The sequence below is a fragment of the Symphalangus syndactylus genome, chromosome 12, assembly GCF_028878055.3.
Source record: "Symphalangus syndactylus isolate Jambi chromosome 12, NHGRI_mSymSyn1-v2.1_pri, whole genome shotgun sequence".
In the NCBI taxonomy this organism is placed as follows: Eukaryota; Metazoa; Chordata; class Mammalia; order Primates; family Hylobatidae; genus Symphalangus; species Symphalangus syndactylus.
In genome coordinates, this window is record NC_072441.2 from 95,621,295 (window position 1) to 95,639,203 (window position 17,909).

General features: G+C 42.8%; 1 long non-coding RNA gene across 4 annotated transcripts in view; it reads right to left on the reverse strand.

Moving 5' to 3' along the window:
• LOC134733996 (uncharacterized) overlaps positions 1–17,909 on the reverse strand; it is a 45,722-nt gene that overhangs the window by 21,444 nt on the left and 6,369 nt on the right. For 3 of the 4 annotated variants that reach the window (XR_010117443.1, XR_010117442.1, XR_010117441.1), the window contains 2 exons: positions 17,451–17,576; positions 11,459–11,735 (listed from right to left, as the gene is read on the reverse strand). This is a non-coding gene — a long non-coding RNA (uncharacterized lncRNA). Of the gene's footprint in view, positions 1–11,458; positions 11,736–17,450; positions 17,577–17,909 lie in introns of those variants that run through there. The other variant, XR_010117444.1, reaches the window with a different exon arrangement.

Consider the following 17,909-nt stretch of genomic DNA (forward strand, 5'->3'; position numbering starts at 1 on the left):
GAAAGTGGGGCCTGGCTGGGAGTGGTGGTTCATGCCTGTAATCCCAGCACTTTGGGAGGCTGAGGCAAGGTCAAGAGATCAAGACAATCCTGGCCAACATGGTGAAACCCTGTCTCTACTAAAAATAAAAAAATATAAAAAAAATTAGCCGGGCGTGGTGGCTGGTGTCTGTAGTCCCAGCTACTTGGGAGGCCGAGGCAGGAGAATGGTGTGAACCCAGGAGATGGAGCTTGCAGTGAGCCGAGATCATCACTGCACTCCAGCCTGGGTGACAGAGCAAGACTCCATCTCAAAAAAAAAAGAAAGTGGGGCCTGATGGGAGGTGATTGGATCATGGGGTCAGGGTTTTCATGAATGGTTTAGCACCATCCCCTTGGTGCTGTCCTCACGTTAGTGACTGAGTTCTCACAAGATCTGGTTGCTTAAATGTGTTTGGCACCACCCCCTGCCCTTGGTCCTGCTCCTGCCATGTAAGATGTCTGCTCTGGCTTTGCCTTTTGCCATGAGTAAAAGCTCCCTGAGGCCTCCCCAGAAGCTGATACTGTTATGCTTCCTGGACAGCCTGTGGAACTGCGAGCAAATTAAACCTCTTTTCCTTATAAATTACCCAGTCTCAGGTATTTATTTACGGCAATACCAGAATGAACTAATAAAAAAAATTGGTACTGAGAAGTAGGGCATTGCTATAAGAATACCTGAAAATGGAATTGACTTTGGAATTGGGTAACTGGCAGAGGTTGGAGGAGTATGGAGGGCTCAGAAGATTGGAAGATGGGGGAAAATTTGGAACTTCCTAGAGACTGCTTGAATTGTGACCAAAATGCTGATGGTGATATGAACAATGAAGGCCAGGCTGAGGAGGTCTCAGATGGAGATGGGGAACTTACTGGGAACTGGAGCAAAGGTCACTTTTGCTATGTATTAGCAAAGAACTCATAGGCATTATGCCCCTGCCCTAAGTATCTGTGGAACTTTGAACTTGAGAATGATGATTTTAGGGTACCTGGTGAAAGAAATTTCTAAGCAGTAAAGCATTCAAGATGTGACCTGGCTGCTTCTAGTAACCTATGCTCATATGATGAGCAAAGAAATGATCTGAAACTGTAACTTATATTTAAAAGGGAAGCAGAGCATAAAAGCTTGGAAAATTTGAAGGCTGGCCATGTGGGAGAAAAGAAAAGCCCATTTTCAGGGGAGCAATTCAAGCCAACTACAGAAATTTGTATAACTAAAAGGAAAGCAAGTGCTGATAGCCAAGATAATGGGGAAAAGGCTGAACCTTTGTGGCACTCCTCTCATCAGATACCTGGAGGCCTAGGAGGGAAGAGTAGTTTCATGGGCCAGGCCTAGGGCCCCCCTGCCCTGTGCAGCCTGGGGACACTCCTCTCTGCATCCCAAGCCGCTCTGGCTCCAGCTGTGGCCCAAAGGGGCCCAGGTACAACTCAGGCCACTGCTTCAGAGGGTGCAAACCATGAACCTTGGCAGCTTCCACATGGTGTTAAGCCTGCTAGTGTGCAGAGTGCACGAGTTGAAGCTTGGGAGCCTCCACCTAAATTTCAGAGAATGAAAAGCCTGGATGTCCAAGCAGAAGTGTGCTACAGAAGTGTGGAGCCCTCATGAAGAACATTTACTAGGGCAGTCCAAAGAGGTAATGTGGGGTTGGAACTTCCATACACAGTCCCCCCTGAAGCACTGCCTAAAGGAGCTGTGAGAAGGGGGTTACCATCTTCCAGATCCCAAAATTGTAGATCCACCAACAGCTTGCACCCTGCACCTGGAAAAGCTGCAGACACTCAATGCCAGCACTTGAGGGGGCTGAATCTTGGAAAGCCACTGGGTGGAGCTGCTCAAGGCTTTAGGAGCCTACCCCTCATACTAGTGTGCCCTGGATGTGAGACATGGAGGCAAAGGAGATTGTTTTGGAGCTGTAAGATTTAAAGACTCTCCTGTTGGGTTTCAGACTTGCATGGGGCCTGTAGTCCCTTCCTTTTGGCTGATTTCTCCCTTTTGAAAAGGGGGTTTTTACCCAATCCCTATGCCTCCATTGTATCTTGGGAGTAACTAACTTGGTTTTGATTTTACAGGCTCCGGACTTTTGAGTTAATGCCAAGATGAGTTAAGATTTGGGGGATTATTGGGATGTCACGATTGTACTTTTGCAACATAAGAAGGACATGAAATTTGGAGGGGCCAAGTGTGGAATGATATGGTTTGGATCTGTATCCCCACTCAAATCTTATGTTGAATTGTAATCCCCAGTGTTGGAGGTGGGGCCTGATGGGAGGTGATTGGATCATGAGGGCAGAGTTCTCACGAATGATTTAGCACCATCCGCTCCGTGCTATTGTCATGACAGTGATGGAGTTCTCACAAAATCTGGTTGTTTAAAAGTCCATGGCACCTCCTCCTGTCTCTCAGTCCTGTTCCTGCCATGTAAGACACCTGCTCCTGTTTTGCTTTCCACCATGAGTAAAAGCTCCCTGAGGACTCCCCAGAAGCAGATGCCATTATGCTTCCTGTATAGCCTGCAGAACTGTGAGTCAATTAAACCTCTTTTCCTTATAAATTACTCAGTCTCAGGTATTTCTTTATAGCAATGTGAGAACAGACTAATACACGGGACATATTTATACTAAAAATTACTCATCAATAGTTTGATGTTCAAATTTAACCGGATGGCTTGTATTTTTATTTGATAAACCTGGCAGCCTTACTCTGAAAGTTTAAGTTAATCTCAGCTCCTCCTACTTACTCCCACATCCTAGTATGTACTTAACCCCTGGAAAATCAACCTTGTAGTGTCTTTCAACCCTCTTTTTTCCTCTCCAGCTTAGGTCTTCAACTCTCCTGACTTGTTTTCCTGTCTGCAAAATTGCCTCTGATTCCTTCTACTGTCAGAATCATCTTCCTAAAATGTAAATCTGACCCCTGCAAAACAGCTCTTAAGATGTTGCCCTTTCTCCTACTGACAAAGTCCAAATTCCTTTGCATGTCCAATTCCAGCCCCTGTTCCTCTCTGTCATCCTCGCCACAATGGACTTTGCTTTTCCCTCTGTACAGTGCACCCCTTTGTGTATCCTCCGGTTTGCTCCTGATAGCTTCACAACCTTGAAAAATCTGACTTGGGTCTTCATTATTAACCCCAGTGCTCAGTCCTCAGTGACACTTCCTCAGCACCTTAGCTCTCACTGCTGTCGCATCTCTGCCCCAGGCTAAGAGCACTGGCTACATCTAAGACTCGATCTCAGGTTTGTAGTGGAGTACTTGAGGGGAGGTACCAGAGTGTGGTATTGACCATAGCAGCAGGGCCTGAGGTCCTTTGAGGCACCAGGAGGTAAGACGAAAAGAAAAGAAACTAGTACAAAGATGAAAAGAAAAAACTGGAAAATGTTGGTTCCTCCTACTTCTTTTCTATTTAAGTCTCCGTTGATTGTGTGACTGTGTGCACATGATCTGATTTAATCCTCACGATATCCCTGCAATTTCATCACCCTGAATTTTTATAGGAAGAACTGATGACAAGAGAAGTTGGCATGATTTGCCCCCAAACACACTCAAGAAATAGCTATATTTAGAACCCAAGTCTTTTCGTAGGAAGACCAGCCTAGTACCATTTACTGAACTCCACCACCCTACCCCACCTCATCCTATCCCATATCCCCTTCTGCCTCAGACCTTGTACCCCATGAGGAGGTCCTGGGAAACAAACCATTTCTTCTTTGCAGGCTGCATGCTCATTATTCTGTGCATGACAACTTCCTTTGGCTTAATGTGTTGAACTGGTGATTATTAGGATTTTCTCATGACTGTTTTCAGAAAAAAACAAAATATAAAAAAAGACTGGATTCTTTCATTGCTACTGGGGCAAAGAGCTGACTAAACAGGGCTGATGCATTTTGCAAAAGGGAAAAGGCAGGATGGAAGTCTGGAATAGAAATGGAACCCTTTCCCTGACCCCTGGATTATAGAACATTCCAGACAACATTTTCCTAGCACAAGATTTTAGCTTTCTGAGTCAGGAACTCAATTTTCTTTAGACCCTAAAAATATTGCCTTAAATTTTTCTACCATTAGATTTCTTTTGGAAATTCAAAATATTTCCAGGTTTTTTTTCTTTTCCTTTCTTATTGTTTATTCATTATGATTACTATTTTTGAGTTATAATACAAATAGCATAGAGTGCACAAGTGCACTGATCTTAAATGTCCTGCTTAATGAGTTCTTGCATTTGTATACACCAGCACCTGGATCAAGATGTAAAACATTTCCATCACCTCAGAAGAGTCCCTCATGCACCTTCCCAGTCAATATCCCAGCTCAGGGGTAGCTATTATTCTAACATCTATCACCCTGAATTAGTTGTGCCTATTCTTGAACGTCATAGCACATACTCTTCTGTGTCTGTCTTCTGCTCAGCATTATGTTTTGGAAATTCACCTCTGTCATGTGTGTCAGTATTTTGTTTCTTTTTATTGCCGAGTGTGGTAATATTTTATTGTATTAATATTCCACAATTTGTTGATCTGTTCTTGGACATTTGGATTGTTCGTAGTTTTGTACTATCATGGATAAAACTGATTTGTACCAATATGATAGGCTTGTATGTGTCTTTTGGTAGGTATATCTACCTATTTCTCTTGGGAGCATGCCTAGGTTTGAAATTCCTGGTTCATGGAGCAGAGTCACACATTTTTCAGGAAATGAATAAAGTAAACTCTTCCAACAGCCATATGAAGAATGCTGCCCTTAAGCAAACGTCTAAAGTAGATAAAGATGCATTTACTGATCTCGAAGTTTTCAGTGACCTTTCTCTCTCCAACACCAAGAGCCTGTCCTGGGTGTCCAATCAACCTGAGTCTACTCACTGCTTTTGTTGTTGTTGTTGTTGTTATTATTGTTGTTATTGTGGAAATTTATGAGGATATACAAGTCCAGAGAGAATAGTGCTATGAATTCGCACATGCCTGCACCCAGTTTCAACAACTATCAATGCATTCCCAATTCTGCCTCATCTATCTCTTTAACGATTTTTCACCCCTGGAAGATTTAAAAGCAAATCTCACACCTCATGTAACTTTAGCCATGGTACTTCAGTATGTATCTCTGGCAGATAAAATCTTTTATTTTTAACACAATCACTATATCACTTTCACACCTAGGAAAAGTAACATGGATTTCTTGACATCAACTAATACCATCTGTGTTCAAATTTTCCCAATTGTCTCAAAATTATTGGTGTGTTTGAATCAGGACCCAATGAAGGTCCACACATTGCATTTTGCTGATACTTCTCTTAAGTCTCTTTAAATATATAACAATTCTTTCTCCCTCTTTCTTTTTTTTTAAATGTTGCTTATTTGTTAAAGAAACCAGTTCATTTGATCTATAGAAATTTCCCACATTCCAGTTTTTGCTGATTAAATCCTCATGGGTTGTACATGGGCCATCTGCCATGTTTCCTGTAAACTGAAAGTTAGAGCTGGAGGCTTGATTAGTCTCTGGTTTCATTTTATATTTTTTTACTTTTGCAAATATCCCATCATCATAGGTGGCATTGTGTCCTTACTGCATCATATCAGGATGGGCATAATGTTTTCTTGCCTCATTTTGAAAGATGCTGCCCACCTTTCACTTGCCCTCCTCCCTTTCACTCCCCCAGGGCTTTGCTTGTTTTCTGCTCTATTCCTGCCCATCTCTCAATGCCCACATACCACATTGCCACCCCCAGCCAATCCACCAGACATACATTGTCATAGCTGTCCTACATTTCATCCACTCAAGTGTGATGTTAGTTTGTGGCTTCAACAGTTAATATCATGACTAATCACAGAAAGAGAGATAATATGCAAAGCCAAAGGGACTTCTACCTCTCCTATCACCACTTCTCAGCCCAAATGTATGGTTTCCAACCTCAGAATCTCCACATTGGAAACTACTTTGAAAGTCAAGTCATTAGACTCTATCAGAACGTGGACATAACAAACCAAAAGTGATTGTCTGAGATTGGCTTGTGATGTTCAATGCTGGAGAACACACATCTTTAGAAAAGAGACCACAGCTAGAAGGCTTATAAAAGTGTTGTCTTTATTGATGCCAAATCTGCTTTCTTAGAACTTTTACCCAGTTAGTCATATACCTGGACTTAGAAGTTAACCCAGAGGCGGGCCGGGCACGGTGGCTCACGCCTGTAATCCCAGCACTTTGGGAGGCTGAGGCGGGCGGATCACAAGGTCAGGAGATCGAGACCATCCTGGCTAACACGGTGAAACCCCGTCTCTACTAAAAATACAAAAAATTAGCCGGGCGGGGTGACAGGCGCCTGTAGTCCCAGCTACAAGGGAGGCTGAGGCAGGAGAATGGCGTGAACCCCGGGGGGCGGAGCCTGCAGTGAGCCGAGATCGCGCCATTGCACTCCAGCCTGGGTGAAAGAGCGAGACTCCGTCTCAAAAAAAAAAAAAAAAAAAAAAAAAGAAGTTAACCCAGAGGAGTGACACAGATGGTGGCAATTTATGGTCAGGCATATTCAGGTGTTTATTGTTTTATTCTTAAAAATTTTTTAATTGTGGTAAAAGAAATCACGTATTATAAAATTTACCCTCTCAATCGTTTTTTACAGTTCAGTAATGTACAGTGTACATTTCAGTAATGTTAACCGTATTTACATTGTTGTGTAACAGATCTCTAGAACTTCTTCATCTTGCAAAACTGAAACTTTATATCTATCAAGCAATTCCTCTTTTCCTCCTCCCCCAAGTCTCTGACAACCAATATTCTTTCGTTTTCCATGATTTTGACTACTCTAGTCATATCACATAAGTAGAACCATGCAGTCCTTTGTGCCTGGCTTATTTCATTCAGCATAATGTCATCCTCAAGGTTTATTCATGTTATAGCATGTGACAAAATTCTCTTTTTTAAAGGCTGCATAATATCCCATTGAATGCATATAACACATTTTCTTTTTTTGTTCTTTTTCTTTTCTTTTTTTCTGAGACAGGGTCTTGTTTGTCACCCAGACTGGAGTGCAGTGGTGCAATCATGGGCTGGCTAATTTTTGTATTTTTTGTAAAGATGGGGTCTCAGTATATTGCCCAGGCTGGTCTCAAACTCCTAGGCTCAAAGAATCTGCCCAACTTGGCCTCCCAGAGGGCTGGGATTACAGGCATAAGCCACTGCACCCAGCCAAACATGTTTTCTTTATCCATTCATCTGTCAATGGACATTTAAGTTGCTCTAGGTTATTGTGAATAATGCTTCCATGAACATGGGTGTGCAAATAATCTCTTCAAGATCTTGCTTTCAATTCTTTTGAATATATACCCTAAAGTGAGATTATAGGATCATATGGTAATTCTATTTTTAGTTTTTGTTGTTGTTGTTGTTTTTGTTTTTCTTTTTTTTTGAAATGGAGTCTCACTCTGTCACCCAGGCTGGAGTGCAGTGGTGCAATGTCGGCTCACTGCAAGCTCCGCCTCCCAGGTTCATGCCATTCTCCTGCCTCAGCCTCCCGAGAAGCTGGGACTACAGGCGCCCGCCACCACGCCCAGCTAATTTTTTGTATTTTTAGTAGAGACGGGGTTTCACCGTGTTAGCCAGGATGGTCTCAATCTCCTGACCTCATGATCCACCTGCCTCAGCCTCCCAAAGTGCTGGGACTACAGGTGTGAGCCACCGCACCCGGCCCTATTTTTGTTTTTAAAGGAAACTTCATACTGTTTTTCATTGGGACTGCACCATTTTATATTCCCACCAGCAGTGCACAGTGTTCTAATTTCTCCATAAAAAATTAGAGAATGCTGGGGTTTTTTTTCAGATAGTGGCCACCCTAATGAGTATGGGGTATGCTCAACTACCTCACTGTGGTTTTGATTTGCATTTCTCCAGTGATTAGTGATGTTGAGCATCCTTTCATTTGCTTGTTGGTCATTCATGTGACTTCTTTGCAGAAATGTCCTTTCAAGTCCTTTGCCTATATTTTATTTTTTTAACGGACCTTCCTTCCTCCCTTCCTTCCTCCCTTCTTCCTTCCTCCTTCCCTCCTTATTCCCTCTCTCCCGCCCTCCTTCCCTCCTTCCTTCGTTTTTTTTTTTTGGGGCGGTTGTTGTTGTTGTTGTTGAGATGGGGTCTTGCTCTGTTACTCAGTTTGGAGTGCAGTGGTGCAATCATGGCTCACTGCAGCCTCAACCTCCTGGGCTCAAGTGATCCTCCCACCTCAGCCTCCTGAGTAGCTAGGACTACAGGTACATGCCACCATGCCTGGCTAATTTTTTTATTTTTATTTTTTTAGAGACAGGGTCCTGCTATGCTGCCCAGGCTGATCTCGAACTCCTGGGCTCAAATTGTTCTCCTGCCTTGGCCTCCCAAAGTGTTGGGATAACAGGCATGAGCCACCATGCCTGGCCAGTTACTTGTTTTTCTATTGTTGAGTTGTAGGAGTTCTTTATATTCTAGATATTAACCCCTTATGAGATATGTGATTTGCAATTATTTTCTCCTATTACATAGATTGTATTTTGACTGTTGTTTCCTTTAATGTGGAGGAATTTTTAAGCTTGATATAGTCTCATTTGTCTATTTTTTGCTTTTGTTTCCTACACTTTTGGTGTCATATTCAAGAAATTATTGTCAAATCCAACGTCATAAAGCTTTCCTTCTATGTTTTCTTCTAGAAGTTTTATAGTTTCAGGTCTTACGTTTAGCTCTTTAATCCATTTTGTGTTAATTTTTGTCTATAGTGTAAGGTAAGGGTTCAACTTCATTCTTTCACATGTGAATATCCCAGCTTTCCCAACACCATTTGTTGAAGAGATTGTCCTTTCCCCATCATGTGGTCTTGGTAACCTTTTTGAAGATCATTTGTCCATATGCATGAGGGTTTATTTCTGGGCTCTCTATTCTGTTTCATTGGTCTGTATGTCTGTCATTATGCTCGTGCCACATTGTTTTGATTATTGTAGCTTTATATTATGTTTTGAATTCAGGAAGTGTGAAGCCTCCAATTTTGTTCTTTTTCAAGATTGTTTTGGCAATTGGGGTCCCTTGAGATTCCATATGAATTTTGAATTTTTTTTCTATTTCTGCAAAAAAAAGCTGTTGAAATTTTGATAGGTATTACATTGAATTTGTAGATAGCTTTGGGAGTATGGCCATTTTAACAACATTAAGTCTTCTGATCCATGAACATAGAGTGTGTTTTGTTTATTTGTGTCTTTAATTTCTTTCAGGAATGATTTGTAGTTTTCAGTGTATAGCTGTAGTTTTCAGTGTATAGGTGTAGTTTTCAGCTTACCTCCTTGGTTAAGTTGACTCATAAATATTTTTACTCTTTTTGTTGCTATTGTAAATGGGATTGTTTTCTTAATTTTTTCTTGGATTGTTCATTGTTAGTACATAAAAGCACAACTGGTTTTTTATGCTAATTTTGTATCATGTAACTTTGCTGAATTCATATAATAACTCTAACTGTGTTTTGGTGTGCAATTTTCAGGGCTTTCTACATATAAGATCATGTCATTTGTGAACAGAGATCATTTTACTTCTTCCTTTCTGATTTGTATGCCTTTTATTTCTTTTTCCTGCCTAATTGCTCTGGCTAGGACTTCCAGTACCAAGCTGAATAGAAGTTGTAAGAGGAGGCAAGCTCGCCTTCTTCCTGGTCCTAGAAAGCTTTCAGTTGGCTGGGTGCAGTGGCTCATGCCTATAATCCCAACACTCTAGGAGGCCGAGGTGGGTGGATCATTAGAGGTCAGGAGTTTGAGATCAGCCTGGCCAACATGGTGAAACCCCACCTCTACTAAAAATACAAAAATTAGCCAGGTGTGGTGGTACACACCTGTAATCCCAGCTACTTGGGAGGCTGAGGCAAGAGAATCACTTGAACCCGAGAGGTGGATGTTGCAGTGAGCCGAGATCATGCCACTGCACTCCAGCCTGGGTGACAGAGTAAGACTATATCTGAAAAAACAGGAAAAAAAAAAAAAAGAAAGCTTTCAGTTTTTCACTGTTGACTATAATGTTAATTGTGGGCTTTATATAGTTTTGTTTTGTTTTGCTTTGTTTTTGTTTTTTGAGATGGAGTCTCACTCTGTTGCCCAGGCTGGAGTGCAATGGCATGATCTCGGCTCATTGCAACCTCTGCCTCCCAGGTTCGAGTGATTCACCTGCCTCAGCCTCCCGAGCAACTGGGACTACAGGTGCATGCCACCACACCCGGCTAATTTTTGTATTTTTAGTAGAGACGGGGTTTCACAATATTAATCAGGCTGGTCTTGAACTCCTGATCTCGTGATCCGCCCTCCTCAGCCTCCCAAAGTGCTGGAATTACAGGCGCAAGCCACCATGCCCGGCCCACTTATAGTTTTACTTTTTAAAATATAGGGCTTTGAGACTGGTTTTAAAATATTAAATTTGGTTGAAACTAGTCACACATTAGAAATGATAGCCCAGGAAGACCAACAGGCAACAGAAAAATCTGCTTATGTATTTTCTAGATGTGGGCTTATGGAGACATGTGGGGCCACACCTGTCTTGTGAGCTATGTTCTCTAATGCTTAGGTTTCAAGCGGGGTGGTGGACAAAACATATCTAGCTCGTGTAACTAACGATAAGTCATTTGCCTGGGTGGTCCTTTAAAGCCAACCTTGACGTTTCACACATGTGAACCCGATTGACCAGTGAATGGAGAACACTCTTCGTGGGTCTGCTGAGGAAGAAGAACTTGAAGAGACTAATCACCATTTTCCTTCTAGGTTCTTAGTGGCTTTAGAAACTGAAGGTCTCTAAGTTTCTCTCTAGACTTTGATGAGAGGCAGAAGAAAAAGCAACCAGGAAAGAACAATATAGTGCTCTGATATGTCTCAGAGCCAACTACCATGAATACCAAAACAGACATTGGCAAGCAAGGATACAGAACTGTGAATTGCAGCTACAAGAAATTAAGAAATACCACCCTGAGCAGGACCAAGTTGAATTTGGAAGCTATGGCTTGTTTTTGTTTTTGTTTTTAAGTGATAAGCTGACTTGAGATAAGAGGAAGGAGAGAAGGCTCATTCCTTCAATTATCAACTACTTCCTGAACACGAGTAAGCATGAATAAGGCATATAAGTGGGCACTATAGAATATTGAGGAGAAAAGACACACCCATTCATCACTATGATGTGACATAGAGATAAATACCATGAGGGGGTGAGGAAAGAGAGCTATGGGCAATGCACACTGTTAATGATTTAGGAATTCCTCCTCCCTGAGCAAGCAATCAGATCATCATCCTTAGCTCATCAACAGCTAATATTACAGTCCCTAATGCCCTTTCTTACCATCCCACTTCCTTCTTACCAACCCTAGTTCTAGTTTTGCTCTACCAGCCTTAGGGTAATCATGATCTGGTGCAGGGAAGTGGGAGAAGAGGCACTAGGCAGACAAACAGACCATGGCAGACAGAAAATTCATGAAGCCTTAAACGCAGCTGCAGAATTAAAACAGAAATGTCAAGGGAACAAAGTGTTCCAGCTCACTTAACTTCCTGTTGATATGTCTCTGGGGAGGAGGGGTGAGGTCTGGAGTTCTAGTATTGGGGTAGAGGGAGGGCAGGGGGTCTGGTGCCGGTGGGAGCAGGACTTACGTCTTTTCAGGCATGGGTACTCAGGAGTTGAGTTTCCATCTGCAAGGCTGTTGACACTCACTTCCTGAGGCTGGCCATGGTCAGAGGAGTCTCTCAGCTATTGATGTGCCCAACCTACAGAAAAACAGGATGTTAGGTTTCAGATCTGATTGAGCCATGAGATGCAAATTCCTTTTCCACCCCACCCCCACCCCTCTCCCCAACGGCTGCCACCCACACCATTCCCCTTTCCGCGGCAAAGCATTCATCTCCCTGTGTGACTTCCATCAGGGACTGTCTGCGTCCTTTGCTTCATTGCTGCCTGGCTGTGAGGGGTCAGATTAGTGCTTAACCCATTTCATTATGGTTTCAGATTTATGGTCATATTGATAGGAGTTCCTTACCACATTTCCTGGGTGACTGATGAGAACGCTTATCAAATTAGAAAAGGAGAACAGTAAAGTCACTTTGCTCTCTGCAAACCACCTATCTGGTAGGATCTTCGAATCCCCAGGCCTCACTTTGGCCCCTTTGCCTACAGGTTATCTATAGGTAATTGGTTGTCAAATCTTTCTTTCCCTTGGTTACTCTCATCCCATCTCTTTCTCTTTGTTGCCACCTAAAAGCCCTTCCATGTGCAATGAAGGAAACAGAAGCAGAAAATACAAATCAGAAGCCACTGCTCAAGTTCAATTATCTTCAAAATACAAATATCACCCATTTTCACAGAGGCAAACACCACGCACAAAACTCTCCCAGAACAACATTCTGAGTGCAGCAGGATCTCCACAAGGGGGCTGAAATGGATTCCAAACTTTCTGCCCACTCAAAGGACTGATGTGCACCCTGTTGGAGCCGGCCCGCAAACCTGAGGACTGAAGCTGGCTCTGGCAATAGCTCACGTTCTCTTCTACCCCCTCTGCAGGCTCCCGGGGCTCTTTGCTCACAGGATCCTTCCACACAAAGTTCTGCCATCAGCCCCTGCACCGAGCACACCTAAGTCAACGACTTCTTCCTCTTGCCCCCAAGGCCTTCCTTGACGCTGCATCCTAGTCCTTCCGGCCTTCCTCAGTACCCAGCAACATCAGTCTCACACTGCTTCGGCACATTTAGTATTTAGCTTGTATTCTGATTCAAAGGCTCAAGGATCTATTACTGCCTTTTCAGATAAATGACACTCACAAGGTATGAACTCTATGCTTGCCTCATGGGTCCTAGAGTGGTATTAGGTACACCAAGATGAGAAAAGTCTTTAAAAATCTCAAAGATTATCACACAGCAGGAAGCAGGCAGTGTAATTATAACATACTCCCAAACCATAAAAATATGGAAGAGACTTCAGCACCAGGAGTTGTGACTGTATACAAGGAGATGATAGTACATAAACTAGTTGATATGTGTGGTAAATAGAAAAAAAGGTCAGGTCTTTAACTGTGCTATGGTATACTGTATATTACAACTTCCTATGTTATTACTGCATTTTTAAGTGGGCATGTGAGAAGTAGATGACAAAATGAATTATCTACCTTTTTGCATGGGGCTAGTGTGCACTCATTCATCCAACATGTATCGATTCATCAGATTTGAAGGTGGCACTGATCATAGAACTTTGACCAAGATAAGGTGGAATGTGCCTTAAGTAAGCTTAAAGTTTCAAAAGAATATAAAGAAAGTAGATGGGGCCGGGCATGGTAGCTCACGCCTGTAATCCTAGCAATTTGGGAGGCTGAGGTGGATGGACCACTTGAGGTCAGGAGTTCGAGACCAGCCTAACCAACATGGTGAAACGCCGTCTCTACTAAAAATAAAAAAGTTAGCCAGGCGTGGAGGTGGGCGCCTATAATCCCAGCTACTGGGGAGACTGAGACAGGAGAATCGCTTGAACCTGGGAGGCGGAGGTTGCAGTGAGCCGAGATCGTGCCATTGCACTCCAGCCTGGGTAACAGAGGAAGACTCCATCTCAAAAAACAAAAAAGAAGGAAGTAAATGGGCAATTATATAATAATTCTTTCAACGGCAGTAGTACTACAGGTGTTGAACGGCACATAGGAAATATCTCTCTCCCAGGTGGTGGGAGAGTGGGGAAAGGGGTGGTGGTGGTCAGGACCATCTTCCTAGAGAAAGCCTGAACGAAGAACTCTTATTCAAAAATGAATAAAAATTCACTTTGTGCAAATCAGGAAATGTATTCCAGGCAGAGGGAAGAGCCCATTCAGGGACCTGAAAGCAGCTCAGGATGCCTGGAGTCTGGAATACTGGCTGTTCTCTATTGAGAAGAGGCCAGACAGATAAGTGCAGCCATGTCAGGAAGGGGTGTGAGTGAGCCATCTAAGAAGTCAGCCTTTATCCTGAATGCTTCTGGGAGCCAGTTACATGTTCAAGAAAGATTACTGCCTGTGGAGTGGAAAATAGATGGGGTGAGGGGAGTATGAGTCAAGGCTGGAGGTAAGGAGAACAACTAGAAGATGCAGAGATTAACTAAGACACTGTTTTCATAATCCCGATGTAAGAGGGCAGTGACAGTGATGGAGGGAGGGGAGATGATGTCAGGGTACTTCAGAGCTAGAACGGCAGCACCTGATTGCTAAAGATGAAGGATAAATCGAGAGTGACTCCCAGGTTTCTGTCATGAGCAAATGGACGGATACTGAGGCCACTACAAGAGGGAAAGAGAAACTATCAGGCGGGGACACATTTGCAAATGAGCACTTTGCCAAAGTCAAAAACAAGAACACGTTGTGCAGAAAACTTTTGACATACTTTTCTGCCTGTTATCTATGTGAAAAGACTAAGGGGGATGAGTCATAGGTGGGATTTGGATACTATTGTTTCTTATAATCTGTTTATTTGTATAGAATCATTGGAGATAATTGTTTTAAGGCCAAGTGGGTAACCTCCAGCTTGGGCAAGTTCCTGCCCACTTCGAGATACTGATTTGAATTAGTAAATGCCCTTAGAGGCAAAACTGCAACATCACTTAACCTTACCAACAATGTCCTAAAGAAATTATATCAAAAAAACCTTAATTCCAGTAAACATCACCTCATTTTCTAGGAGAAATTAGTTCTTTGTTAAGAATGAGAAAAAGGATTATCAATACCAACTGCTGTTCAAAGTTCAGATAGGAATTAAAACACTTTAAATTCTAACAATGGTTACTCTTATTTTTTTCAATTTACAATTGTTTTTCCTCCACGAATGATGTTAGGCTTCTCACTCCCTTTTTCTGCATAGCATTGTCCCATCTTTCTGTTTCTCTCTCTTTCTCTCTCTCTCTGTGTGTGTGTGTGTGTGTGCATGCATGTGTTTCTCTCTCTGCCCTTCCCTGCCAGTCTCTTTCTCCCCATCTCTGCTCCACATTTTTCTGAGGGTCAACCTCTTTCTTTGTACTGATATATGTGTCTGATTTCATCTTCTTTTAAGTTTGTATCTATCTGAATCAGTTGAATACCTTCAGCTATAACAAAAAATCATAACTCAGCCAGGCACAGTGGCTCATGCCTGTAATTCCAGCACTTTGGGAGGCCAAGGCAGGAGGATCACTTGAGGTAAGGAGTTCGAGACCAGCCTGGCTAACATAGCGAAACCCCGTCTCTACTAAAAATACAAAAATTAGCCAGGCATGGTGGTGGGCGCCTGTAATGCCAGCTACTCGGGAGGCCAGGGCAGCAGAATCACTTGGACCTGGGAGGCAGAGTTTGCAGTGAGCCAAGATCGCGACACTGCACTCCAGCCTGGGTGACAGAGCGAGACTCCATCTCAGGGGGTGTGGGGAGGGAAGATCATAACTCAAATGGCTGAAGCCATAGAGAAATGTATTGCTCTGCTGGGCACAGTGGCTCATGCCTGTAATCTCACCACTTTGGGAGGCTAAGGCAGGCAGATCACAAGGTCAGGAGTTTGAAACCAGCCTGGCCAACATGGTGAAACCCTGTCTCTACTAAAAATACACTAAAAATAGCCAGGCGTGGTGGCTTGCGCCTGTAATCCCAGCCACTCGGGAGGCTGAGGCAGGAGAATTGCTTGAACCCAGGAAGTAGAGACTGCAGTGAGCCAAGATCGAGACATTGCACTCCAGCCTGGGCAAGAAAACAAGACTCTGTCTCAGGAAAAAGAGAAAGAAAGAAAGAAGAAAGAAGGGGAGGGGAAGGGAGGGGAAGGGAGGGGAGAAAGAAAGAAAGGAAAGAAAGGAAAGAAAGAGAAAGAAAGAAAGAAAGAAAGAAAGAAAGAAAGAAAGAAAGAAAGAAAGAAAAGAAAGAGACAGAAGAAAGAAAAGGAAGAAAGAGAGAGAGGAAAAAGAAAGAAAGAAAGAAAGAAAGAAAGAAAGAAAGAAAGAAAGAAAGAAAGAAAGAAAGAAAGAAGAAAGAAAGAAAGAAAGAGAAAGAAAGAAAGAAAAGAAAGAGACAGAAGAAAGAAAAGGAAGAAAGAGAGAGAGGAAAAAGAAAGAAAGAAAGAAAGAAAGAAAGAAAGAAAGAAAGAAAGAAAGAAAGAGAAAGAAAGAAGAAAGAAAGAAGAAAGAAAGAAAGAAAGAAAGAAAGAAAGAAAGAAAGAAAGAAAGAAAGAAAGAAAGAAAGAAAGGAAGGTATTGCTTCACCTAACAAGAAGTCCAGAAGGGGAAGTCATCTCAGTGTTGCTTGATTCAGCACCTCAACAAAGTTATTGGGTTTTTTATTCAATGGATATTCACTGAGCACCTATTTGTGCCTGGCCTTGATTTGGGCACACAGGAAACACACTGAAAAAAAAGAAACAAAAGTATCTGTGTTCATGGAGTTTACATTCTGGCTTTTTGCAGCTTTGCCTCATGGTGGCAAAATGGTTGTTGCAGTTCCAGGCATCATTATAAGGTAGGATAACATCCAATATTTACAGGGCATCTCTTCCTGTGTGTTTCTTTATCAGAAAGGGTAATGCTTTCCCCCTTTCGTCTCATTAGCCAAAATTTCCTCACTTATCCCTCCCTAAAAAATAAAACAGTTTCTGGCAAGGGGAATGATATTTCTAAAACTGGCTTAGACTATGCAGGAAATATCTTTTTATTGAACTTTAAAAAACCCATTAACACCAGGCGCCACTCCCTATTGTTCTAGCATGGGGCCCAGGCCCAGATTTTTTTCTTTTAAACAGGGTCTCACTCTGTTGCCCAGACTGGAGTGCAGTGGCATGATTGTATCTCACTGCAGCCTTGAATTCCTGGCTCAAGCGATCCTCCCACCTCATCCACCTGAGTAGCTGGGACAGATTTTTTTTTTTTTAAGAGATGGGGTCTCACTACACAACCCAGACCGGTCTCTACCTCAAGTGATCGTCCTGCCTCAGCCTCCCAAAGTGTTGGAATTATAGGCATGAGCCACTGAATCCAGCCAAGAAAGATTTTTTCCAAAGCTCCCTGGGTCATTCTAATTTACAGCCTGACTTGAAACTGTTGTGCAGGGGCCCTGCATGATATACTTTTTAGGTTTAAGAAGATTTGAGCTTCCTTGGTAGATTTACCTAATGTCATTCCTAAAACCTGGGGTAATGTGTTAGAAGGAGAAGGTTGTGATCTTTTGGGACCTCTAAGTCACCCCCTTGGGTTTTCCATCAACACTGTTTTTTAGCCTCAGTTATTAGACCAGTGTCTTCTCCTAGCCCCATCCCTCATTGGCCCTTCTCTCAGCTGGAGACCACCCAGTCCTTTTCTTAGAGTGCCTGAGCTGAGTGCAGTCTCTATCCTCACAGCCACCCTTTCCTCAGTCCAGTCTGGAACTCTTTTGTTTTCTTCTTTTTTAAAAATTAAATCTCTCCCACCAAATTATGAAAATACATGTGTTTACTGTAACCATTGAAACAGCACAAAGTTATTTTTACCAAGAAATATTTGAATAATCTTCCTCTTCCTGTATCCATTCTCTGTTATTCCAGAAGATGAGGCCCTCTCTGGGCCTGTCTCTCTCCATGGCCAGTGCCCTCAGGCCCCGGCTTGTCTGTGGATCTCTGTGGTGGGGTAAGGAGGAGGGGGTGACAAAAAGCTGGCACAGGAGTCAGTCCAGAATCAAAGCAGTGTGAGGGCTCAATTCTTCCCCCCAACTACCTTTTTTCTTAATTTTTAAAATTGAAACAATTTTATTTATTTATTGAGACAGGGTCTCACTCTGTCACCCAGGCTGGAGTGCAGTGGCACGATCACAGCTCACTGCAGCCTCGACCTCCCAGGCTCAAGCAATCCTCCCACCTCAGCCTCCCAAGTGGCTAGGACTACAGTTTGTAGTATACCACCATGCCCAGCCAATTTTTTTATTTTTTATAGAGACAGGGTCTTGCCATGTT